This window comes from Haemaphysalis longicornis, unplaced genomic scaffold (assembly GCF_048455015.1).
Source record: "Haemaphysalis longicornis isolate Haplotype H1 unplaced genomic scaffold, Haemaphysalis longicornis Haplotype H1 scaffold_2, whole genome shotgun sequence".
NCBI classification, from domain to species: Eukaryota; Metazoa; Arthropoda; class Arachnida; order Ixodida; family Ixodidae; genus Haemaphysalis; species Haemaphysalis longicornis.
In genome coordinates this window covers 52,354,366-52,381,864 of record NW_027526295.1, presented here as the reverse complement: position 1 = coordinate 52,381,864, position 27,499 = coordinate 52,354,366, and the positions used below count along the sequence as shown (strand labels likewise).

Genomic DNA, 27,499 nt, shown 5'->3' with positions numbered 1-27,499 from the left:
CTACTGCCTTTGAAACAAGCGCTGAAACCCTGTGAAAAGTTCCGCAGCATTTCTTAGAAACAGCACTTTTGCATACAGAGTCTTGTTAAAAAAAGCTGCAGCAAGTCTGTTGTGCTGAGTCTGGGCATCTGGTTGCCGCGCAGCAGGGCTCTTCTCTGCAAAAAAAGACTGCAAAGCAGGGAACTGTTCTTGTACACGGGCTAGCGAATCTTGTAGTGTCAGCCAGCTGTTGGTGACATGTCGAAGAAAAACATGAGGACTTAACCCCAAGAGTTCTTGCTGTTCTTTCAAGCCCTCGGAACGCACTGGGGAATGCTTAAAATAGTAGTACACATCTCTCACAAGTTGCTCAACATCAGAGCAAAATGCATCCAGACCCTTTGAAAATGCGTTGTGCACCTTGTGCAGAGTGCAGTCGCCAACGTCGACAAGATTTGGGTTCAACTTTTGTTTCAACTTTGACTACACACTCTTCATAACATTAGGCCCATCACTGAACAAACAGAGAAGGCCTTGTCTTGGTAACTCAGCGAGGGCATCCTCTATGCACTCCACGATTATATCTCCAGTAGCACGGCCAAAGTTGAACGAATGCAAGTGCTCAACAACCACCTGCTGCCTACTCTCTGAAAAGTACTGCATGAGCAGATCTAACTGCTGGACACGCTGCTCAGGCTTTGGAGTTTCGTCAATCACAAGGGTAGAAAAAACATTCGGCCGACACAACTATGCAACAAGCTTAGATTTGAAGAAGGGTCCCAGCCCATCGGAGATGACGTAAGAAAGCTTGGCCCTTCCACAGTTGAATTTCTTGGCTACATCACTGTCGGGAAACATCTTATAAATGTCCGTAGCAGTGCTGCCCCAGGCATAGGGAATGCTTTTTGAGACAACAGACATTGCAAATATGGCTTCAGCCTCACACACTTGATCTTGCAATGTGGCACGAGGTGCTCCCCGAGAAAAATCTATCGTGGCTTGCACAGTTTTGGGAGCTAGTAGCACACCATTTGGGTCTCTCAGCTTTGCTGCTGCCTCCAGATGCTTTTTCTGGCTTGCATGCCGCTTGACAGCAGCAGTACCATGCTGCGCACAGGAGATCGTCACACTGCAAAGAATGCAAAAAGCATCCGTGTCCTTTATGCCTGGTTTGCACCACCTGCTGATCGCATCATTGTTGCAATCCACTTCATTCAGCACTGACGCACTGAATTTTGTACTTCGCCCTGTATGGAAGAAAAACACAGGAAAAGCCCATTTAAAAGCTAGAATGCAGGCACGCGCGCGCACACACAGTGCAACATGAAATAATGCGACGCTGCAACAACCGGCACTGTTTAATTAAAACGCGCTGCATTTCGCCGCGTGCTCACGCCGTCACTGCCGGAGCGGTTGCTGCACCGTATGAGCGCGCTTGCAGTGCGAATGTTCTTAGTAACTGCTCCGCGCGTGACCGCATGCACGGATAGTACGAGAATCTGTTGGGTCAATGCAGCGCAGGAGAGCTGCTTTCGCTAGTGCAGGCGCCGCACACTCCATGTCGGTCCGCACAAGCAGGTTGCAGAGAACAGCACGTTTGGGTTGTCGCCTACTAAATACGCGCAGCACGTTTACAGCAGCGCAACAAAGCTATGCCACACGCGGTAACGAACATATAGCTGAAGATGCCTATCGCGGCAGATGTCAGCGGTAAGCCGCACCGGCGCGTCTGTTCGTGAACGCCATTATGCTAACCCTCGTGCTTTTGCCATCCTTACCGTCAGCACACTCGCGCCGAAGTTCAGCAATTTAGGCCAGTCTGAATTTAGCTCTTAGCAAGTTAAGAACAGGTACGTATTAAAATTTTAGGATGTAAGCGACACGCTAATTCGTGGAGCTCTGTTACAAGTGACTTGACCCGGGCTCCATTCCCCAGTGCACACAACGTCCGCAGCGTTCGTCAACTGGGCAATATTTAAATCGAATACAACGGTGGCACGTCCACGATGCTTTTTACGCGAAGCTTTGAATTTGAATGGGTGCTTACCTTTGCTCATGTATAATGTCCATGTACCGCAAGCAGCGTTACAGCCAGGGGAGAAAAAGCGGCGAAAAGGAACTTCTCAGGCGTCCACACCAAACCCGCCCGCACATGTCTGCGCGACTGGATCAGACTGGATTGGATTGGATGATGACCCGCGCAGGTTGCCAACGCAGCCTTTATTCCCCACTAAAATTGGCGCAATGAAGAAATTTTGCGGCTAGTCGAGCATTTTAGCGCAGCGTGGCGCGATTTCGACAAATTTCTGGGTTTTGGAGCAGCGTGGCTCAAAAATATGAAATTGTATCAAAATGGCGCAATTGGCGCAGCTGTAGCACCCCTGATTATGTGATATTGCTACAAGTACTGCATGTTAAGATGTAGGAATTGTTACTTATGAACTTATAAGAAAAAAATCGTATTTACATGATTGAGGGAACCCTTAAGGGATCCTTTGGTCTTGTCAGGTTCCGCAACACTTTCGTCGACCACACCTACCGATTTAGCACAGTGCCAAACTTTGATGACGACAAATGCACACGTCTCTCGTTCTGCCACGTTGTACTCATTGACTGCTGCCGCGTGTCACTTTCAAGGGCTTGACAAAAAGACAGAACTGCATGTCTCGAAGCTAGGAGGAGCACTGAGAAGACGTAAGGCAACTATAAAAAACTAAGACCATTACACAGTGAAACAAAATATCAAAAGGCGGGACTTTCGAATCAGAATTTCCTGAAATAGCTGCACAAGGCCACGTACTTTGAATACTGAAAACACTAGCACGGTTGAAGTTAGTAAGGCTTTTAAAAATTGAATTGAAAAGTACAAGTGAGTGCTTTACCTGCACAATGCCATCTCGAGCAAGATGTGGGGGTGGAACCCATGGTTGGCTGGACGCGAAGAAAGGTAGCGTTGGTAAGCTTTGTGTGGGGCCTTGACCACACAATGACATGCTGTATAATTTAATGTCGAACCCATGAGGCTAGAGGAACTGCTGATAGCTTAATGGTGCTAAAATAGATGCAGGGCCATATCGTGTTTCCTAGTGCTGCAGCAACTGTGTTGAGAGCAGTGCCTTCGCAAAGGCATTCTTTTATTCCAGCGCAAGCAATCCTCTTGCCAGTTTGTTTGTCATGTTGTTGCTGTTGTATGTTTCGTGGGAAAGTACGGCGCTCTGGGACGGGCCAACTTCGGTAGCGCCAATCCACCGCCTCTCTCTCCTCTCTAGTTGAGCGTCTGAATTGAGTGGCTCTTGATTTGCTTGCCGTGGGGTACTTGCCACTGCTGGGGCAGATCTGTGCAAGACAGCCGGTCAGGGGGTTCCGAAAAGCCTTTTTTATTGCAGCCGCATGATGGTCCTGATGACAGCCATGAGGTGGTTGCATGCGACCTTTCCTGCTGGACACGCCAAAGCATCTTTTCTACACCTGGCGAGCAGCAGTGATGTAGAGCAGCTTTTTAAAACAGTGACACACTTTTAACCTGTAAAAAGAAGTTCTCTTAACCATCTAAGAAAATACTTAAGGGACGACACGAGTGGCACAAAAAATTACTAGTAGTAAATTCTGTCCTGTCAAATCCAGGGGCGGATCTAAGTTTTTTCTGAGGGGGGGTCGGCTTCTCTCAGTGATTATTATTATTATTATTATTATTATTATTGGGAGCAGGAGGAGGATAGTAGCCTTGTCTATTCACCAAAATTCACCGTTCCCGCTTGCGATAAACCCGCCTATTATGCGGCTAGTGCAGCGTCCTAGGAAACGGACGTTGTCCAACCCAACCATGTGCTTTGGCGGCTGTGCCTGATAATAGCTATATCTGTACGTCTGTATGGTCCAGGGGCGGATACATGATTCCTTTTTTGGAGTAAAGCTTTACTAACCTAGTCGAGCTCAGTTTCGCCGTCTTCCGCAATTTTTGAAGTGTTTAGATCATGCAGATTACATCCGTAAATAGACGGTTTTACAGAGCGCTTTAGTGCCCCTATAGACGTACTAAAAAGAAGCAGTATACAACACACACATGTATGTATAACAACAAAAGTGGTTTATGATTTCAGTGTTGAAATGTGGCGCTCACACAGTGCTCAAAAGTTCACAAAGTCGCAAAGCCGTTACTACACTTCAATACCGGACAGTGGAGGTCCACGCGGTTACTTTATTATTAATATCGAAAATCGTAACAGCACGACATTTGAAAGAAATTGCTAAAATGATTAAAGTAATGTAATACACAAACATGAAACGTGTAAACACAAGTGGAGGCGTGCCTGGATGCGGCACATCAATGAGAACGCAGCCAGGGGGCTTGAGCAGCCCTCGAAACCTTCCAGCCCGATTGGCCAAAAAAAAGGCACTCACTGCACAACACTGAAACAAGCAGATGGAAGAGTCACTTTTTCAACAGTTGTCTTGGTTTCACCACAAGTTTCACACAATTAGAAATATGGGTAGCGTTTGCTCTTGCGTACCCGCGAATTTTTTTCTAAGTCCCCCCCCCCCCCCTCCTTCCCCCTTCATTCCGAGGCGGAAGCCTAGCCCGAGGGGCTCTAGCCATTAAATAATGACAGAGCCGTCGCTGGAGTGGGCAGAAAAAGAAAAAAAAGACCGACAGGCCAGACAGCGCCGTCGCCCCCCCCCCCATGGGAACCATAGGCCCGGGGAACTTAGAAAAAAATTCGCGGTTACGCCAGAGCAAACGCTACCCAAATATGTGCGTCGGTGGTAGTGGCAATTCCCATCAGGTCTTAATCGTAAAGGAGACACTTCTCAAACATCCTGCGGCGATGTCTTGTGATGAACTTGCTTGAGATTTCTTCTGGTTGAATAACCATGCTTTGGTGGACGTGGATCAGCAGGAGGCCCGCTAGCCGTTCATCTGTCATTGTTGATCGTGTGAAAGTCATTGTGTGGCGCAACACAGAAAAGCTTCTCTCCGCCTCGACGCTTGTACGCAGTAGGGTCCCGCCAATTCGTAAGAGGGTCTTAATGTTCGGAAATACATCTTCATCAGTGGACTTGATGAAACTGCTGATGTTGTGCTGCCGGTCAGTGCATTCGTCTCGCGTCTAAAAGTGGTGCCTTTCCTTCAGCTCCATCTTGAGCGACGATGGTGACGGCAGATCTATTTCCCAAAAGAGCAAGTCCTCTCTCAGCTTCTCTAAGTTGGCTGAACCAACAGCAGAGGAGGGCAAGAGCATGAGCAGCGCCAACCCCACTCGGTCGCTTTTGGGGAAGCGAGTGTTCATCTGTTGGATCACATAATCGAGAAAGGGAATAGCAACTTTGCGGCGGTAGTATTCGCTCGTATCCAACGACGGTATGTTCGCGGAGTTACGCTGAAAGCCTGCAACTTGTGGCTTCGTGAGTTCGGTGCCGACAGAGTTAGCAAGCTCTTCGGCCATGTGAAACCAGCTGCAGAACTCAGTGTCGATTTGTTCGCGCACAGACTTGAGACGAACGATAGTTGCGTCGAGCATACTGTAGTCGTCCACAATGTCTCCATCTCATTTTTGAAGTTTTGTTACAATTGGTCGAATGAAGTCCAATATATTCCTGAGGATTATGAAAGTCACGATCATGTCCCTGACAATGAGCTAGATGCTTTGCTGCTTTCCCTTAACCACTACACTGTAAATAGAAATGAGCCTTCGACATCACTTTGACTTCACTAACAAAGGCTTCTTTAAGTTCAAACAGAAATACCTGGATCGCTATAAGGAGTCTGAGTAAGCCTGCAGGTTTATTTGCAGGCGTACAATTACGATGCCTTGTTACCCCACGATACTCAGGATTTTCTTCTACAGAGGTTTGATATAAAGGTTCCACATGGTTCCTTTGAAAACTACCAGTGGAAATATACGAGTTATGCACCTGCGAAACTGTGGCGCAATAGTTCGGGCAATTTGGCTGCCTTGGAGAAAAACAGCAGGGTGGTACAAACCTTGTTCTCCTGTATTTCCTGGCTGGTTGAAGGCCTGCAGCTTGTTCCATTTGAGGGCTGCAATGGCTGTTCAACGTTAAAGTGCTCTGCAGGAGTAGCTTGAGGCTCTGATGAGTTCTCGTGCAGTCCTTTAAAGAACTCGGCTCCAGGGCACGCATCCCCCAGTGCAAGCCTACCGAGCTCGTGCCGACCTTCCCTGGTCAGCAGAGGTGCATTGGGCTTTCCCACCAAACAGCTTGTGCACACGCGCCTGGTGTTTGCCGAATGCACCCTGCTCACCAGAGCGGCATGTGCACAGCCCAATGGTGGAGGTGACGTCGTACACCGTGCCGTCCTCTTTGCCGCTTGGTACGAAGTAGGGGCCGTCTCCACAGGATACTGTACGATCCTTGGCAGTCTCTAAGAGTCGCTTGAGGAGCTTCTCGTACAGCAGCCTGTGCCCTGCCCCACGCGAGTTCGCATGGTCAATATTTCGGTTGCGGAAGTACTTCTCCCATGTAACCGCGAGGAACTCCACCAGGGCCACAACATTGTAGGCTTTAGTGCGACTCAGCACAATGTCCTTCAAAATGCTGATGGAAGCCTCAGAATAATTGTTCGTGTTGTGGCCCCTTGTTTTAAAGTGCAGTGAAAGTGTCTACACAGTTGACGTAGCCTGCATGTTGCTGGGAGTGGAGCGCCTGCTTGGCTTCTTCCAGGCTTTCAGGGGTATCAGCAGACATGACCTGCACATTTGGAGGTCACAGACATATGCGCATGCACATATAATATGCATACATTGCATATACATGCACACAACACATACATAATATAGGTGTGCAAAAATGTGAAATGTTTACTGTCAGTTAAATGGAATGCTTTATGTCCAGTCAGTCAATTTTCATGGCTTGCAAAAAAACAGCAATGCACACAAAAAAAGACAAGACGAAAGAAAGAAAGGCCATGGTGCTACTGCCACAGGCCAAAGTGTGAGAATTTGTGACAGTGGTGCATTCACAAAAGTTGCAGAGGATCCCTAAGCATATTCTTAAGAGGTTCGATCTTAGAAGTTTATTTTGGCTCAGGTTGTTGTTACAACAAAGCGTTGCAAAGTTGTGTTGCAGTGGAAACTCCAGGCCAATTTAGGACTGCATTTGCAAGCACACTCCCTTTGTAGATGCCAAATGAGTCATACGCCGCAGAATCTGCATTCCCTTCACTCGGTGCTGGGCTGGTGTTCCCTATAATAACGTTCAACTCACGCGCTGTGATTTCTAAGCCATTCACCAGCATCAAAACGTACCGGTGGGAGAGGCCACAAACACATGTGCTTGTGAGACGCGGCTTTTGTGGACACTAGCCAGGTGCACAGTCCCCCTCCACCTCCCCTTTAGCAAAGTAACACTTCCGCATTAAAAGCAACTCAATGTTACCCTTTGTTGTGAGCATTGCGTGAGAGTTCCCTTCACTATATGCATTCAGAAGCTGGTGCAGTTTTGCTAAGAAGTTGAGTAACCCTTGTGCCCCACCACATTCCTTGTTTTAGTTAAGACGCTGATAACACATGGCACGGGCCGTTCATATCATTTTCCCTCAACATGCAAACAGTGTATGCCAGCCCATAATCATTATTTCAGGCCTGCTAAAATAGTATCAACCTTTCCAGCAATTGAGTGCAGCCTTGTCCATTTAAAGCAATTTTTTTTTCTTTCAATAAGAGTTTCAGGTTGCATTCTCCATTGGCTCAATTTACAAGTGACTCGGTGGCTTTTCCTGCAACTGGCAGTTCACTCGAGAGGGGATGTGTTCGAAGGTCCTCCAAATGCTCATGTAGCACAGGTACGCAACAGTTCTCTTGTTCAAGGCACGTGCACATGAACGGGCACGGCCAAAAAAGGCACAAAGAAAGTGCACCCTGTTGCTCTTTAAATGCGCACAGGAACTAAGTGCCGCTACAGACAACCAGAGAAGGCATTTCGACACCATGGGGCCCTCTTATGCTGGGTGGTGGTGGAGTAGGCGTACGCACCAGCTGCCTTAGTATATCTTTGGTATGCTCATTTTCGAAATTGAACCAGTACAGCAGAAATTAAAACTGAAGGAATTTCTTTTGTTTGGGAATTTTTACGAACTTCGCATTCCTTCTGCTTTTTAATCACATTCACTTCTAAACATGTGAATTGATTCGCCATGAAACTTCGCTATGACACTTAGGCTTCGTCAAAAGGCTAAACAGATGGTCGAGAGAAGCGTGCGGTACGGAAATATTAAGTACTCGCAACTTACTTTATAAAACCGATGGCAGCTTCCTGTTAACCTCAACCATAGAAACAAGGAGAAAAGCAAACATTAACTTATGATCTTTTGAAGTACAGTAAGTCAAGCTGGATTATCTCCCAACTTGTAGAATAAAAAAATTAAGGGAGCTCACACTAACAAGGAAGTTTTGAAGGTAGCGAAGCTGTACGCAAACTTCACGACCATTACAACCGTTTTAGTCTATGATAGCAGCCGATTTGGTTCTTCGCTGCTGCAACGACCTTTACTTCGCCCACTGATGTCTTTGGGCAGCATTCTCTATGACCGCGTGGTCTGTGTTGGCTCTCTGTACTCGTCTTCATTCTCGATCCCTAGCGTGACAAGCCTTGAGGTGAGTGGCCTCCTCATCGGGTGTGCGGGTGATCCATCGGCAACCGATATAAGTGACTGAGCCGCTGCACTTCTAAGACAGACTATTATACTAATTCCTAGTGCATGCGAATGACGAACGCACAACCCTATATCGTCGGGGAAGCCATAACTAGTAAGTGATGTGAACAGTGGGATTGCAATAGCAAAAGTTTTACCACGATTACGGCGAACACGAGCCGTCAGCCCCTTCTCTTCTAACCTAGTTACTGACACGCTCAAAAGCTATCCTTTTCACTTCTGTCCTGGTATGGGTACTTGGCCACGCCAGCATGGACGGCAATGCAAGAGTAAACGCGCTTTCCTGAGGTCTATCCCCAGGTCTGTCTATGCTCTGGCCAATCTTGTACCATCCTCCGTCCATTCGACCCGTAAATTCACTCTAGTCTCCTATCGCCTCGCCCGCCAAACCTACCCTTTTCGCGACGTGCATCTCACTCGTGCCCAAATCATTTTCCGCCAGGCTCATACCCACTCCCTTCCATCTCACCACATTTTACATGGCATACGCAAGTGCGTCGGTCCCCATACCTGCACTTCTTGCAACGCTCACCCCTCTATTTATCAATCCTATGGGCACTGCCACCCTCGAACCTTCCCCTCTCTCTGTCCCCATCACCTCATTGGAGACTTGGCTGGCTCCCCCACCCGGAAGAGACATAAGGGCCATCCATTAGAATCTCTACTTTTATGTCCAGAAGATTTCTGAGCACATTCTGGACTACTATGAAGACAGTGACACCTCAGCCTCCTTCGTTTAGCTGACCTGGACCAAGGTCGGTGACTGGTCAATAAATGTTTTCTCTCTCTCTCTCTTGTGTTGGTGCTGAAGAAGATTGGGATTCAGGCATGGTGGGGCAGTACTACATGTTATCAAGAACTTGGGCTTCAGATGTCCCTGGGCCAGCCTCTGTCGTAGCTGGCCTTGTGCCATTACAAACATCATCATCAGCACTCTGCGGGGCCACCTTCTACAAAGGTACTGTGGATAGGAAGGAGGGGCATCCTGTTGCATCATAACGCCTGTCCATCTTCTGTGATGACCAGCCTTGACTGTGTAACCACTTTCCTGTCACACGGCCCCTCCTGCCCCAACGTCCACCCTCCCTTAGCCGCAACACGTCTCCTGTTTGCAGTGAATGCAGATGCCTTCCGCAGTAGCCGTTCTGCTCGAAATTGATTGGTTGGGGAGCGACATTAGGTGCAATGTCAGGAAGTCGGGACCTAATGTGCCGACCCTTGAGCAGCTTGCCAAGCAACTGGCCGTCCTCCAGTGGTGCCGACCTGTAACTCAGCAAGCCAAGTCAAAACTGTTTGTTATACTGTAACGTCTCCTTGAGAACGTGTTTCACAATTTGCACCCCTTATTTGCACAATTTGCACCCCTTACAATTTGCATCCCGCATTATAATCTGAAAAATATACGTACAAGTGTTCTTCCATGGTATCCTTCAGAAATTCCATCAAAGTAAAACGTGGCCATTCTTTTTTCTTCTTTTTGGGGTCGCTTTTAGACCAGCTCTTGCCTGCAGCTTTCTTCTCGCGTCGCTTTTTTCTGTAGGTGTCGTGCGAATTGCGCCAACGTTGGAATACCTTGTCTGGTGTCACTAGTAAAAGAAAAAAAAAACAGGTGATTGATAACATGAGAAGCTGCAAATTATTTAGCAGTGAACGCAAACATGCGACGGTGCAACGTTACCACAAAAAAGTGTGTTAAAATTACAAATAGAGAATTGTTCTGATGTCCAAAAAGGGCAAGGTGCCGTTAACCACGAAAACATGTTGCTGCCGAAGCCGCACGAGACTGATGCTTCGGCTGCTTCACGCTTGTTTTCTAGTACTTCTGGTTAAGCTTAAAAGTACATGAACAACGAGCAATTTCTCTGCTATGTATTGCGTATAGCGCACACACCGATTGCATTGAATGTCATCGCTTTATTACAGGACATAGCGAGGAAACCGACGCCAATAAAACGTTGCCGTCAAAAGCTGACGCTACGGCGACCGCTTTCTTGGCACATGTAAATTCTCGTTAATTCCGCCTTTTGCTTTATTCACGGCCTTACCTTTCCAAAGTTTAAACTAAACCCTGTGCGCAACGCAATAGTTAGTGCTGGAAACGTGCATGCAAAACGTGCATGCAAGCGCACTTACCGCCTGGCTCCAACCCTTGCAAGTTGGCGGCCACTTCCACCCACAGGCTGTCTCGCAGCGCAGCATTGCGGTAATCTTCCGACCGCGTGTTCCATAGATGGGGCTTCCTTTCTACTTCAGCGATCAAACACTCATTGAACACGGTGCAGGACATTGTGTCGTTAACGCACGTGCATTTGTTTTGGTGTGCCCGCACTTTTGTCGCGCTCATACAAGCAACGCCATCTGGTTTCCAAGCGTGCAGGTGGTGCCGATGTTTACCGAGCTGTGCTCCTATTGGCCGCAGGTCCGGCCCCTCTACGCTGCACACGCCGCACGAGCGGCGTTTGCTCGACCGCTTCAAATGTTTGGCACTTTGCCGTAGCAACGAAAAAAGGTGGTTTTGCCGCACGAGCGGCGCTGCATCAGCGAATTCGCAGGCGAAAGCGCTCCATGTAGAACGGGCTTAAGTCGCTCTTCAGCAAAGTTGGAGAACGCATCGTATACTATCACGTAGGAATTGCACCATACTCGGAGATCCACCTCTACCCTTGCCCAAGGCAGGTAAGGTAGTTTTCGGAAACGCAGGGCCTTTTTCCATTTCTGGTAGGCCAGTTGTTAAATATTAAAACTGTGAACCATGGTTGCAATGTCGGTATTGAGACCAAGCCACAAGACCAGTCTTGCGGTTCTGGCTTGAACTTTGTTAATGCCGAGATTGTCATCATGGATTCTGCCAAGTATTTTTCTGCGTATGGTATTAGGAACAACCACCTCGGTGCCTTTGAATAGTACAGGAGCTACCTTTGTACAGGAGCTACCTCACGAGCAAAAAGCTTGTATGGCCGAGTCAGTGGTTGGTCATTTGGAGGCAAAGCAACAACTCTTTTCTTGTCGTGTCACTAATCAAGAAGGGTTGCATCTCGATCTCATGCATCTCCGCTTCCATTAGCACAGGGTTGCCAGCCTTGCTTGTAAATAGGTGCCTGGAGAGTACGTCTGGTACCACCAGCTGATTTACAGGAACATAATGTGGTTTAAAGTGATACCTTATTATCTGATAAAAAAGCGTTATAAACGGGATGGCACCTCCCCAAACTTTCCTGCACGATTGCAGTGAGAGGTTAATGGTCTGTCTCTGCTTGAACGTGTCGACCATAGACAACTCAATTAATTTTTCCGCGACCGAATGTGACCACCAAGGCTTCCTCAATTTGCGAGTATCACTTTTCAGCATCAGAGAGAACCGTGGATGCATAAGCAATTGGCGGCCATCCTTCTGGATGCTTTTGTGCAACTTCAGCCTGAAGTTCGTACTGAGAGGCGGCACGACATCTTTAGAGGCTTCTCCGAGTTAAACAGCGCCAGCACAGGACGTAGCGCAAATGAACTTTTAGCGCCTCCCACTCAGCCTAATGCATGGATGTCCATTTGAAGATTACGTCGTGCCTGATATCACACATCAGGGTGGTACCACAGACAGGCTACGGTGGCATTTTCCAGAATAGTTGATAAACACTAAGCTCCTCTGCACATCCGTCATAGTAGCTGGTAGAGGAAAGTCATATATGCCTTGAACCAGTGTGGGGCCAGGACAGATGTCTTTGTTGCTGATAACATCACTAAGAAACTGGTTCAGGCCCAGTTTACATTCGCTCAGGTTGAAAATGAGCCTCTGCTCCTTGGACCTCTTCAGCACTGCATGCAGGCTCTTGTTATGCTCAGCTGGTGTCCTGTGCCACACCAGAGCATCCTCAACATATACTCTAATCCCCAGTGGTCCCTGTAGGATGTGATGCCTTGTTTTCTGAAAAGCCTGCAGAACTGAGGGAATGCCAAATGGCAGTCGGTGATACCGCTTCCCTCCAAAGGGAGTGGCGAACATACATTGCCTTGCTGTTCAGGAATCCAGTGGGATCTGATGGAAACCTGATCTGACGTTCAGAGTTGAGAACCATTCTGCAGCAGCCAGCTCAACCTCGATAACCCCCAGTTTAGGCAGCTGAGGTCTTCGCTACAACCACTAATTTATGGCTCTGTGGTCTAGAAAAATCCCAAGTTGCCCATCTTTCTTCAATGCAATGTCCGAGGGACTTGGCCAGTCTGTCGGCTCCCGCACCTTCTCGGATATGTTGGCCTTGCCCCAGCTCTTGCTCTAGAGGCTGTAGCAGTGCCTGGGGTACCCGGCGAGCTTCTTGTACAGTACGGGAGACACCGTCATTGAGGACGATGTGGTCAGTGTTTTACTCACGCCAGAGTATGGAATACCTCCAGATATTCAAACTCTTTTAATGCAGGTGACAGCAGAAAAGCAGTTGAAAGTTCAAAGAGTTGACTGGCGCGAGGACCAAGGGCAGGACTATGGGACTTCATGACTGTAGAGGACTCAACAATCTGCTCTCTTCCATTGCAGGCCACCAACAACGGCGCTTTAGACACGTGCGGGATTACGCCTCCTTTGTAGCTGTGCAGGATTTTCGGGCTCTTTTGATGCGGCTCTTCTCGTCCTACTTGCTTTTAGCGCAAAATTGGCAACAGGTTGACCTGTGCCCTTTTATAAATCTTCAACTGTACGTCAACACCTCCTACATTAGGGGGTGTGGGCCACTCAGGCCTGGGCTCTGCCTTGCGCCGAATTCGTCCTCAGTCGTTTGCTCCTCATGAATCTTGTTGACAGTTTACCGTGTGCAGCACGCTGTAAAGTAACCTCGTTTCTTGCATTTGCGGCATTCTTTACCTTTTGCCAGGCAAGTTGGTCCCTTGTACGTGTACGCGTCTTTGATACAATGTTGTCTGATCAGAGCTCGTGTTGATTATGTACTCTGTTTTGGAGAGCCCTGGTTGACGTAGTGAAATGCTTGCTCCTGTTCGCTCCACAGCTTGCTTTGCTTGGTCGCTAACTCGTCTGTCTTGCACATGTCAGCTACCCTTTCAATAATTAAATCCTTTTCAGGCTGCAGTTTTTGTTGGCGCTTCTTATTTGCAGTTTCATACAAGATTTGGTCCCGTATCAAGGAGTCAGCTAGGTTTCTGAATTCACACGTCTGGGCTTTCAGCAACCGATTCGAGTAAAAAGGCGAAGCGCTCGTAGGGCTCATTTTCTTAGGCGAACAGTAGTGGAATTTGCTTAGCACAGTCTCGAACGTGGGCTGACCCTCTAGTCCAAACAGTGTACACTTCCACAGCTTGTTCTCCCGCCACGTGCAGCAGCGTTTCTGTCTTCTGTCCATCACTTCTTTCTTTCGTTGGTTTAACCAGCATGAGGAAGATTCAGGGATTGACTAAAGAGCTTCCAGTTGTCCGCAACATTTCCGATGAATTGAAGCGGCTCCCGGGCTTTCTGTCCCTCTGTCCACGCTGTGGCCACGGCACCTCCATCTAGCTTCTGACACCAATATCGTTTGGCAGCAGCACACAAGTGTGCAGGACAAAAGAGGAAGCGTGTTTGCGCTTGCCGTATGTATACTTTTGGGGGCACTAGTGTCGCACCCAGGTTGCAGCACACACACACACGCACGCACCGACATACACACTGCTTAAAAAGCCATAAACTGATACAATTGAGGGTTTTTAAATGTGCGGGTTATCACTTGCAATCTACCTGTGAGCACGAATAAATGCAGTCACGGTTGAATGCAAGTGAGGAAGACACAGCATTTTTTATTCGAATGATAGTCAGCTGAGCTCACTCTTCATGGTAAAATAAAGCACAACCCTTTTGGCAACATTACTTTTGCCCCACACTGGCTGCACAGGATCGAGCAACTACAAGCACCGGCTTATTTGGGCGTGCAGATTATTTTTCTATCCGTCCTTTTCGACAAACATTGATGCCATTAGCGTAGAAAAGCATTATCATTAAAACAAAATGTCAAAATGCTGGCTGTTAGCACATCAGAGTGGTGGATGCGTCCAACCTCCAGGAAAACTGTGATTCAGCTAGCAGCATAACATCAACTATGCTTGCATTGCTTTCTTTTTTTGCTGAATAAAATTGTGCTGAAATTATCTTTCTCACCACCAAGGAAGTTTACGGCAAGAATACAACAATCCCCCTTTGTCTCAAATCAGGTTAACTCGCTGCCCTGTGTTGTCTCATTTGGGGCTTGCAAATGCACATTTTTTCGCTGCATTCAACCATGATGTGTAAAAAAATTGGGCGCTATATTCCTTCCAATAATGGATCACCCGGACATCACTATTGCAATTTCTAGCTAGACATTCTTGGCTTTCCAGCCTACCAATATATCTTTGTAGCTAAATAAAACATCACAGCACAGCCTAGCTGCAATAAAAATTAAGGTCAGTGACTTGTTCGATCCTTTATTTGACCGCGTGACTGCCCGCATTTGCGTATTTGTGGTGGTACTTGGTGCAAAGGCGCTTGAGTGTTCGGGGCTTGCGGTTTGGGTTGCAGCAGTTGGGGTTGTAGCTGTAGCCTTTTCTTTAAATCCTGAATTTTGCTCGTGAGTATTCGTGGCACAGAGTTTTTTTCTGTACAGCCACGTCTACGCTGTGCAGTGTTGCCTAGTGTTTAAGGTAGCCTGAAAAATATAAAATAGCAGAAACATTTTTATTAGGAACAAGATCACTAGGCACTGGTTTGAGAGTAAGGTCTTGACCGTAGACGACGTCGACGTTGGCTGGTGTGAGCTGCCTGAACACCACACTGTCGCTCCTACGCCTGTTGGGAGTGAGCTTGCCACCAACACTTCGCTGTGCAAGGACGTCAAGGCCTCAAATGACCTGGGCTGTGTCGCGCACCATAATCGCGCCTTTTTTATTTGGGAAGATTTTGGTGGTTGATCCTTTCGAAATAAATGCCACCACACAGGTCGAACTGAAAAAAAATCACACTACATAAAATGACATATATAATGCATATCAACTAATGAGGAAATGCCCCAGGTGGATCTAGTGAAAGTATCAAATATTATTCAAAACTACTTACACGTCTATCACCTGTCTCAGAAACGTCACCAAACTCTTCTGGGGTGTGGCAGCGTGAGGGGTAGGAACCGGAGGTGGCACTAAAGCTGCATCAAGGATGTAAAGCGAAACAACCAAGGCAGACTTTAGGAAAATGCCAAACACCTAATGCTTTGCAAAAGGTAAAACTACTGTAATGTACCTTACAAGACCGCGGCTGATGGTGGGCTGGCTCGCAGTGGGCTGGCTCGCGGCAGGCTGGATCGCGGCGGGCGTTCTAAAGTACATACAAAAAATTGTACTCAGTGGTGTGGCACATTTGGGAATCAAAAAGCACCAGATTTAGCCATCTTATAGCGAATAAAAAGTAACCAGAAAAGAATTTCCGACAGCAACACTAAGAGCCAGGCTGGTCACCTACTGTGTAAAGGACAAGACTGGTTCTGTGCTATAGCTCTGGTATAACATGCACACACTATTTGCATAGTTTGTGTTTGTGTAGGTTTGTGCAGGTTTGTGTAGTCCTTTGGCCTTTTGGCCCTTTATTGAGCACGTCAGGAGGGCTTGGCGAGTAAATACTGCAGTCAGGAGCACCCGCGCCATTGCAGTGGGGGTGTTGGTTCCTATCTCAATGCTGCGCAAAGCCTGTGTTTCAACAAACATGTTTGAACCAGTATGTAATTCTGCAACTTGTAGATGCAAAATGCAGAAAGTGCCTGCATACTATGTCGTTCTGAAAAAAAATGTTGAGCTGCTGAAAGCCTGTTGCAAATTTATTATCATAGTCCCTTTGCCCAAACCTTGGTGCAACCTTCACGGAAGGGTACACAATAAGAAAAAAATTACATGCCCAAAATGGCATCAATTTCTGCACCATGGGGTGGTGACCTTTGCACTGCAGGTTTATGTAGTCCTTTGGCCTTTTGGCCCTTTGTCGAGCACGTCAGGAGGGCTTGACGAGTAAATACTGCAGTCAGGAGCACTTGGGCCATTGCAGTGGGTGTGTTGGTCCCTGTCTCAATGCTGCGCAAAGCCTGTTGTTCAACAAAGATGTTTGAAGCAGTATGTAATTATGCAACTTGTAGACGCAAAATGCAGAAAGTGCCTGCATACTACGTCATTCTGAAAAAAAATGTTGAGCTGCTGAAAGCCCGTAGCAAATTTATTATCATAGTCCCTTTGCCCAAACCTTGGTTCAACCTTCACGGAAGGGTACACAATAAGAAAAAAATTACATGCCCAAAAGTTGCATCAATTTGTGCACCATGGGGTGGTGGCCTTTGCACTGCAGGTTTGTGTAGTCCTTTGGCCTTTTGGCCCTTTATCGAGCACGTCAGGAGGGCTTGGCGAGTAAATACTGCAGTCAGGAGCACCCGGGCCATTGCAGTGGTCCCTGACTCAATGCTGTGCAGAGCCTGCTGTTCAAAGATGTTTAAACCAGTATGTAGCTCCACAATCTGTAGACGCAAAATGCAGAAAATACAAAAAACGTTAGACCAAGAACATAATAAAATGCATAAAATTATAACATATTTTTAAATCTGTGCAAGAAAAGCAAGCGTGCACACCGAAGATAGGAAAAAAATGTTCTTTATTATACCACGGCCAGACTGGAGAGGCGCACGCGCGTTCCTTCATAGGCCTTCGCAATGCGGCTGGTTCCGCCTCCCGCCGCACCCCTGTGGTGTCGCTGCGGCCCTACTACTCTTTCTAGCCGCTCCACTGCTACCGGCTGCGTTCGCCGCTGCCGTTTGCGCATGCCGAATGCGAGCGCACTCTCGGTCTTCCTTCGGTGGTGAATGCTCGCACTATTTTTAACTGTCATGCGCTGAAACTAACACTTTTTGCCCTTTTTTCTATTCAACCACTGCAACCCGCTGCGGGGAATCAGTGGCTAATGCGTTGCGCAGCTGAGCACGCGGACGCGGGTTCGATTCCCGGCCGCGGTGGCCGCTTTTCGATGGAGGCGAAAAGCAAAAGCGCCCGTGTGTACGAGATTTCGGCGCATGGTAAAGATCACCAGGTGATAAAAATTAATCCGGAGCCGTCCATTACGGCGCGTCTTATTGGCTTCGTTGCGTCGGCGCGTTACCCCTACAATCAATGAATTATTCAACCACTGCACAGTGATCATTTTGCCTGCGAATGGGTCTGAGTCAGCAAATAAGTTTACGTGGAACATTCGATGTTTGCACGGAAGAAAACGACAGAGTTAGATTGGCGTCATTGCCCGTAATCCGAAGTGCTGGCAGTTTTGTTGATGCAACAGCGGCAGTACAAACAATTAAGAGATGGTGCTGCACATTTGGGAAAACGTTTTTATTTACAACGAAAATACAAACTGCATGACGGGCATTAGGCTGCGCCCGCCTGAATATGTACAATGTGACTGAGTATTAAAACTCGAAAAGATCCATACTTGAGATGCTATATCATAGAATGTTTCACACAGCTCGTTTATCTTGTTCGTATCACTAAACCAGGCGTTATGAAATGGTATGATTCATGCATTGTAAGCAAGGAAAGCGTGAAAACATACAAACTGAGCACTTCTTTCAATAATATTCCATTAAGAACTGTAATGTTGATTGCAACCCTTTTTGCTGAAATCACTCCCACCTGGGACCCAAATCTAAACCCAAAGTGCTTCCTGGGTGGCTTATGCACATAACTTGTTGGCCTGAGCTTATTCTTCTCTGTTACCTTCTGGGCGTAGTTGATCAGAAATATTCTGATAAATTTCTCAGAAATCAAGCCAGCAGACCTTATCGCGTGGCTGTTGTCGACGCCTTCTGGACAACAAAGCAGCGGCGAGTTTTCGAGATGTGGCTGGATGAGGATTCTCAGTACTTCCAGTACATTTGTGCATGGAAGGTACACGACAGCTTTCTCAAAAAAGCACACAACTTTGTCCAGCAGTGCCACAAACTCTTCATTTGGATAGTGCAGCCCGCTGGAATCTTGGCTCTGTAGAAGCGTGTACAGAGGATGACTTCTCTCATGCGTTTCGAGGAGAATGGAACAAGCGTCACACCCAAAGTCACTTATTAGCTTGACTATGTATCCAGCGACATAAGTCAAACCAGAGTACCTGACAGAGGGTGATGGGTTGACTGGATATTCCGCAAGATGATTGAGCTCCTCAATCAGAGATTGTGGTAGAGCTGCAGCGAGCTCTTCAGCATCAACACGAGGTGTTGTGAGCTTGCCAATTGAGGCCTCAGATTTGATGTGATCAAGCGCAGTCGTTAGTGGCCTTGCGTCTAACATGTCATTGCCCCCGCACATGAACCTTATTCTCCCAAAGATGGCCTCAATAGGGTCACTGTTCAGCTTCCGCGTAAGGACGGAGTCGACACCATTTCGCAGAAGAAAACGTGCGGTTTCGACTGTAGACTTGGTCGTAAAGTTCAAGGCTTCGAATGTCTCAGAAGTGAAACCATCCTTTCCTTGTGCTTTCGAGCTTTCCTGGATGGCTTCTATGTAAGCGGTGAACTCCCGTTTGAGCCACAACAACCGCGGGTCATATGTCTTCGATATCGGTCTCTTCTGGTCGCTTCCTGCATACGTGGTGTCATGGATATCAAACCATCGTTTGATTGTCTTCATGAAGTGAATGGTAGAATCTGATTTGCTGAACACGTAGAGGGTAGAGTCACCACCTCTGTTTTCTTGCAGGTGCTCAATACCTGCAATCACTTGAGGAGAGAATATTTGTACTTACCCAAAGGACATTCATCTTCTCTAAGTTCGTAGGGTATACATGCTTCTTGGTTAAGTTTCGAGCCAGTTTGACGGTCATGTCCTTCTGGTGCTCGTATAGCTTCTGGACAAATACACCAGAAATGTCCCCTACGCCGTCTGTCAGCTCTCATTCAAGAAATTGGTTCCGGATGTTGTTTAGTATGTGGCATGGGTCGAAGCTTAGGAGGATCACCCGACTGGAATCGTGTGGATGCTCCACTACAGTCGATAGGCAGCTACTTCCCATCAGCTTGAACATTGTAGTATTGGCAGAATAATTGTCCACCACAATGCACACAATCGAAAATCCGCACGACTCAACAGCTCTAATAACTTCCTTTGTCCAAGCAAAGAGGTCTCTCCCGCTAAGTTTCTTGGTGAAAAAGTATGAGCAGGGAATTCTGTAAGAGCTAGCGATTCCATGCAGCACAATACACAGGACCCTGTTTTCGAGGGTTTCCTTCGAGCCACCTGGTGTGTCACAGCTAGGTTTGTCTCTCAAGCCAAAGACTGCGTCCGATTTTCTATCATATATACACTTCGGCTTGATGCTAGCTTCGTCAATGATTAACGTTGCCATGTGCTGCTTGGAGCCCAGTAAAGAAGCTTCAAAAACCAGACTTTCTCTCATCGCAGCACTCATCCCTGTCATTGTCGGGCTTTGTGCCATGTACCGTTGCAGTGTGCACTTTGCTGGAAGCGTCAGCAGCTGGGATGTCCGAGCGTGATCGTATCCCTTCGGCGAAACAAAGCGCCATACGACGCACTCTCTGATTATCTCCTCTGGGTAGCACGGTCGCGTTTGCTCATAGCTGTCCAATTCATGATGGAGAAAAATAGCCTTTTTCACCTTCTTTTCAGAATCAGCAACAACTTTCTTGACAGAAGCAAGCCTCTTGTTTTCGCGATAGAAAGCGCTTGCTTTCCTTTCAGCGTCGAGCTGCTGTTGCATTTTGGTACATTTTGAACGGTGGTACGCAGCTTCTTTACGAAGCCTGCCGATAGTCGAAACATACGCACTTATTCGCTGGGCGCCATTATTCGCTGTTTGAGTGCAGACACTAAGTTTCTTCTCACCCAAGTCCGGTGATTCCGAGATGTCAACCGCACCTTCTGGCTCCGCTTTTTGCTTGGTTGGTTTTGCAACAGGGACAGAGCGTCTGGATGCGGGCTCTTTACGAGGCTTTTTGGCTCTCGGCGCAATGTAGCTTGGGTACTCTTCGAACACGGTTGGCGCAACACCAGGTAGAAGATTTCTGATCCAGCACCCGGGAACGTAGTCAGTGGAAAGGAAAAACGGCTACAAACGACAGTTGTCGCGGACTTGTCGTTGACAACCAAATTTTGCCTCGAAATGTTTTTCAGCCACTTAGCGACCTGTTCTGCATCACTCGGGAACTGATTAAAGGAAACGACTGGGGTCCTACTTGACTGTGACTTACAGTGCGGTACGCAACAGTACACCATGGTCTCGCTGGCCGTTCCGTGGCGACCGATTCACGGCTTCGCATTGAAACACATGTCCCACATAACGACAAAGCAACGAGTAGGTCCACACAAAGATACAGAAATCATGACGTAATTTGCTGGCAGCACTTCGCAAGCAACACAACACAGTGTAAAATGTCAGAGTGGCGTCACCAACAAGCGCGTGCGTGAACGCCCGGCCGAGAACTACTCCAGGGTCGCTGCGCCCTCACGCTGCAAGCAGTGAAACCACTCGTGGAGAAGCGCTCCCATTGTGTCCGAAGCGATAGCGAAAGCCGCATGAAGGAACGCGCGCTCGCCTCTCCAGTCCGGCCGTGAAAATACAAAAACATGAAAAGTAGCAGTGACACCCAGCAGTCTTCACAAGCAAAATACTTCACCTGTTTTTAAAATACAGGCCCCATAGGCAAATAAACGTGCCTGAAGGCCCCCATCAAAGAGCTGTGCAGCACGTCAAGAACAACGAGCGGAAATGACCAAAAATTCCTTAATAGAAAAATTTGGCCTGAGTGCATGCTTGCACCTAAGACATGCACGGTTTTCGCATACTCAAAACGGAGGTGGTGCTGCTGGGCCTTTATTAGCGTATAATTGATTTTTAAGACTTTTTGAAACATTTTACTGAATGCGAATAGGACCTAATTTTATTAAGCCCAATCCTCAGCAGTGGTGATTCTCATGAAGGCAGCAAACAGATGAACATTTTCATGTTTGTTTTTGAAAAACAAGCAAAACTGCCTACGTAAAGAGCGCAGCAATATGGTTTCAAGTTGAGCAAAATGAAACACTATTTTCAGCATTTCTTGGGCAGCTACTGCCGCAATAGTTTACACCTGATGAGAAGGACAGTGCTATTGAAGACTGCTGGACTACAGACCAGAACCACCTAGTCAATCATCTAGAAAAAGTTTGCTTAAAAATAGGTCTATCCCACTGGTATGGTACTTGGGTTACCCACATAAAGGGGGCATTTGAATATAGTTGTAGTTCAAGGTGCTACACCTGGGCCATGAGGCATTCCGTGGCGGAGAGCTATCGGGTAATTAGACCATGTGAGGACCTGCAACAGGCACCGAACTCCTGACACAAGGTTTTTCAGTTTTCGCTACCATCAGAAGAATGGCATCAGTGACTAGGATCCAACCCCCATCCTTGGAGACCCAGTTTCATTTCTGCACTGCGAAATAAATAATTAGCACTACTGCACAGTTACCAAAATGTGAGCAAATTCACCGTAGTACCTTTTTCGTACTTTTCTGTGGAAAAAGTATGCCCCTCGTAATTTTACCTCCAGCTGCACGTTGAAAAAACACCCAGCCATCGGTTATTTTTGTTAAGGAAAGTGTTTCAAATGGGTCCATAAAGCCCCCCACTGTTCGCTGACCAGTTTTATTCTCGTGCGTATGTTTCTGAAGGTCCAGGGGTGGTTCCAACTGGTCTGATGAAATTTGAAACACTATCGGCATCATTCTCCTTCGTTCTATAAGAGGTTACATTCCACTGCAAGGCTGGAATTTATTTTTTTACTGAACCATTTAGGTTGTGTGCAATGTTCTGGGTGAAAGCAGCCTCCATTGCAGCACGTTGCACCTCATTGCTGCAACTAGGGCTCCAGCTGAGAGTCAGAATGCAAGTTCTGAGAAATGAGCCATTATAAACTGACATCGAACATCGTTAAGTGTTCACCTCAGTGTAGTTTTCAACTACTGCTGGCAAATTTTTTGACCACACGTAAGGAAAATCTGTACTAGATCTGCGCACCCAGAAGGCAATTTACAAGATTTTTACACTGCTTGGGGAGGATCTGTTTCCACGACAACAAGTTAAAAACCACCAAGCGGCTGCAAGAGGACCGTCTAATATCGGGCTGCCAGGAATTGACAATCTGCTTCACTGCATGCCACAGGCACTATGAGCGCTAACAATGTTTTTGCTTTCTCTAGCAGGTGTTCTTAAAATTGTACATGCCAAATTTATACTCTGAGTTTTGTATACAACCTCCATTTTTTACAGACTGCATTTCTATAAATGGCAAGTTCTTGTTTGCAAATTCTTTTCAAGAAAGTAATAATAGAAACACATTAAAGACTAACATTATAAAAATACCCTTAATATCTTCAAGTACCTTCAAGGCAAGACAAAGGGTCAATTTACAAGCCCTAGGCTTCGTTGAGCCCGCAAGAGGGCGAGTGAACAAAGTTGGAGAGGGAAGAAATACAAAAGGGTCTTAACAACTTTACCTTTTATAATTGTTTTATTAACTTTGTTCATCTTAGAGCTGTGCACAGGCTTCTTTATTTATCAAATAAGGGCTCCACCCCTTGTAATTTACGGGTTTCATCCTACATCCTTGAAAATTCGCCTCAACATGTCCTCGGCCACTCTGAAAACATTGAACGAAAGAGCTTACATTTCGGTCACTCCACGTGTACTGTAGCTGGGTGGCTGACATAGTCGCCAGAGAAGCCGGTTCACTGCTGGGCCGAGAACTTGAGGGGCATGGCCTCGGCTGCTCGCTTGGCTGGACTGGTGGGTTGGCTGGTCTGGTTACAAAAATTCCAGGCCCCCCGTTCGAAAGAGGCCGTTGAGAACCATGGCCTGCACTGTTGTCTTCATTAGTGTTGTCTCGGTTGGGGATGGGATGCGACCGAGCTGTGTGCCTGGGCTGTGGCTTGTGAAGCACTTGATGATGCAGGCACCACCCTCCTTGCAGCAGCAGCAGCAGGGTGGTCGCGCTATTCTGCATCCGAATCAACCCATTTTTTCCAGTGGCACCCTTCCCACAGCTTGTGCAGCTAAGCCCTTGCACAATCTCCTCCGCGCTCTTTAAAAGACATCAAGTCCTGAATAAAACAAGAAAGAGACACAGTAAACATGTTGATAAAGACTATCATTGGGCTAAAATAGTAAGCTCATTAATATAGACACACAAACTCAAGATAATGGATTATTAAACACAGATCTAACCAAATAATTCTGACTAGTGTAGTGTGAGGTTTGACGCTCATGTTGAGAACAACGACGACGTCGTGGCAGAAACGTACCCAAAGAGTGCTCGTGGCGTCAGTGCGGCCTACAGGAATTGCCCTGAGTGTGGTTGCGCCGAGAAGAAAGAAGTGGCAAGCAACACGAGGGGTTGACGTGGGCCATCGGGAAGTGGCTACTACCGAAGAGCTAGGGAGGCCAGGGAGAACAGAAAACACTGTGAGGAGTGGACGGAGGAGGTTTGAGGAGCGCGACGTCCGCGTGGAAAACTCGAAGCTCGTTGGGTTTTTGGGACCCAACTGTCTGGTCATGTGACCACTGCCGACGTAGTCAATGGCATTCTCGGAAGAAGCTGGCCCCAAAGTTGACGCTGAGCAGGGAGCTCTCGGCAACAAAAATTGAGGGTAGAGCAGCGGGTTTGCGGCTCACGTCCCAGGCATAGTAGTACGAGGCGCGTGCCAAGGTCGTAGGTATTTGAAGAAACAAAAGCGAGAAAAAAAGCTCGTGCTTTGTTCGATCCTGAATACAACGAGAGAGGCGTTTTATAAGCATAAATCACGGGACAAAATTGACGTTGTGTTCGTGCAAATACATGAAAAAACATTGCTTTCTTTCAGTTCTAATAAACCTCTGTGTTTTTAAAGGAGCCAATGGCATCTCCCGTACAGAGAGGTTTTTAGATACTGTGCGCAGCACATACAAAATCGCAAACAAGTAAGCCAATCTACATAGCTGCAGTTTGTCCTTTTGAGACTAACAAGGCACTTTCGCAGTTGGGCCTCTGACAAAAATGTAGACCAATAACTTGTGTTGGCCAATTAGTTACATTATTAGCAAGTCTGCTACACAACATGCAGAGCATTTACGTGTTTCTGTACTTTATATAGCAATGGCGTTTTATGAATTTAACCAGGCCGTCCATTCCGATATATTTCTGTCAACATTTCACATCTAGCAAAACAGCTTTCAACAGGGCGTAATTTACGTGTTCTCTGCAAAAGGCACTACAGAGGCTCACAACTCGATACGAAAGCAATATCTCAAAACGCCTACAAAGAAGCCACGTAACTGTAATGCTTCACTTTTACTTTCATGTCGCCCAAATGAACTAACCATCTTTTGGTGCTCTTTGCCCTCAGTCGGCCTTGCGCCATAAAAATACAAACATCATCATTATCTCTAACGAGGTCATGCTGCAGGGCTAAGCTTTGTTTTCACCCACGCAAAGAAAAGACCCTGTTCAATGAGGGTGCAGGCTGTTCAGATGGTTGGTGCATGTTTGCAGATGTGCTATCTTCCCTGCAACAGTTCACATTACAGCCAAATAAGCTTGACAGAAACTGCAGAGTCTGCCACGTAATTTAGCCCATAACAGTGATGATACACCATGCATACAGATAGTTTACGTACCTGCGAAAATAATTTTTCGGCACAAAGTTTTCTGCAGCTCCCTATTGATGGACCGCAGCTCCTGCAGCTCGCTGCTGCAACGGCTCTCCTGGAGCTGCTTATTGGATGCCCTCAGCTCGCTGTTCTCAGCCTCCAATTCCAAAATCCTCGTTTTTAAGTCTGCCACGGTGCTTTCGTCCATTGCAGCAGTCTGAAGAAGGATGTTAGCTTCCGCTGTTTTTTGTTGCTTTCTCTGCCTTTTTGCTTGTCTTTGCCTGCAATGAGAGGTGAAGACAGGATAACACATGTCACACTTGTTCGGCATCTCTTCCACCAAAAGGACTCGCCTATTTAGAGCCACAAACATACTTCAGTGTCATTTGAAACACAAATTTAAGGGTTGTTATCAGGTCAACTTTTGCACAGGTTGACTTCCAAAAATAAATGTCCCTGAAAGTGGGTGCTAATTTATTGCCTTAGCGTTTACATGCGTTCTTATGGCCTACACGACCATTCACGATTGACATTACTATAGTGGCTCACAGAAACAAGGCCTTCACAGACGATTCACTATTTCGAAGCTCTAACCTGAGGAGTTACTGAAAGCCTTGTTAACTATTCATTGTTGACGGAAAGTTGGACTACGTTGACCAGTGGTATTATACTCGGGTACAACTCAAGAACGGCACCACCTCATGTAGTGTATCACTCCGCCAAAGCGCCGGACCTGTGACGTCAGTGCGCGCGCGTTGTGAAAGGGGTTCGCTATGAATGCGTGATATCGTCTGCCTTGTTTCACGCAGTTTGTGGTGACTGGAGTCGTTTATAAGCATATTAAGTCCAAAAAATCACGGGTACGGCTCGCACCATGTTCAAAATATTCCCAGTAACGCCCTACTTAGCCCGCAGGGGCACCTTGTCTATTTAAGGTGACGGTAGTGGCGACACCGTGGACCCCGAGCCCATGTGGGTTGGACCCACCCACGCCCCGGCTGTGCGTGGCTTAGCCGTGTCCAGGGAAAAGGGCATCCTGGTGGCTGAGCCAAAGCCAGGGTTGTTTTGGACCTTTACGGCCCCCTGGTGGCGGCAACACGCCACTTTGGCCCCCGCTTCCTGCAGACGGTACCCCAGGATTGACCCGCCCTGGGGAAAGCAGCCAGTCGCCTTTTCCTATCTCCCTCACTCTCTCTCTTTTTCTGTCCTGTCATCTTTCCATGCCTGTCCTGTCACCTACTCTTTTCCTGTTTTTTCCCTTTTACCCTCAGGCGGCAAGGGTTAACTTTGTGTAAAATGGCCTACCTAGAGCACTTTTCATAAAGTTATAGTGGCCACGTATGGCTAGCGTGACTACCTGCACGCTCCCCTGGTTGGGCTCCGTGGTGGGCGGCCAGCGTGGCCACCGAAAAACACCAGCTATTCACATGGCTAAAAACAAGACACCTCTTGATCGGTCCCTGAAAAGGGCCCGGACCGAAGTCATCTCCCAGCACCTGCTGCAAAAAAACGGTGACAACTTCTCACGATTTTTTGTGGTTCAAGGAGTAGAGGAGCCCATGCAGACAAAGTCTCCCTTTGCAATTGCCAAGGCCCTCAATCAGCTAGTCGGGACAAACTACAACGCCAGGAAACTCCAGAATGGAGATGTACTGGTAGAAGTACACACCAGAGAGCAAAGTGCAAAAATCGTGCAACTCGCAAAAATCGACAACACGAACGTGACAGTGACAACGCACCGATCGCTAAACTTATCTAAAGGCGTGATCTCCGAGTCCGAGCTTTTCCACTGCTCCGACGCGGAGATTGAGACCGAACTGGCGGAACAAGGAGTGGTCGCAGCACGTAGAATATTGATAAGGAAAAATGGAGAGGAAATTAAAACCAAACATGTTGTCTTAACATTCAGCTCTACTACGCCACCGGACTCAGTAAATGCAGCGTATCTGCGCTGCAGGGTGCGGCCCTACATTCCAAACCCAAGGCGCTGCTTTCAGTGCCAACGGTTTGGTCACGGGTCTGGATCTTGTCGCGGCAAACCCACATGCGCTAGGTGTGGAGGAAAAGCGCATGAGAACGAAAGATGCGAAAAAGAACCCCACTGCGTTAACTGTTCTGGCAACCATGGTGCGTACTCCAGATCCTGTCCGGTCTGGAAGAATGAGAAAGAAGTAATGACCATCAAGACGACACAGAATCTATCTTACC

At 47.3% G+C, this 27,499-nt stretch overlaps 1 pseudogene; it reads right to left on the bottom strand.

Annotated features, from left to right (window-relative positions):
- On the bottom strand, nucleotides 1-25,499 carry LOC144167966 (uncharacterized; annotated as a pseudogene).
- Between the last annotated feature and the right edge of the window lie 2,000 nt (nucleotides 25,500-27,499).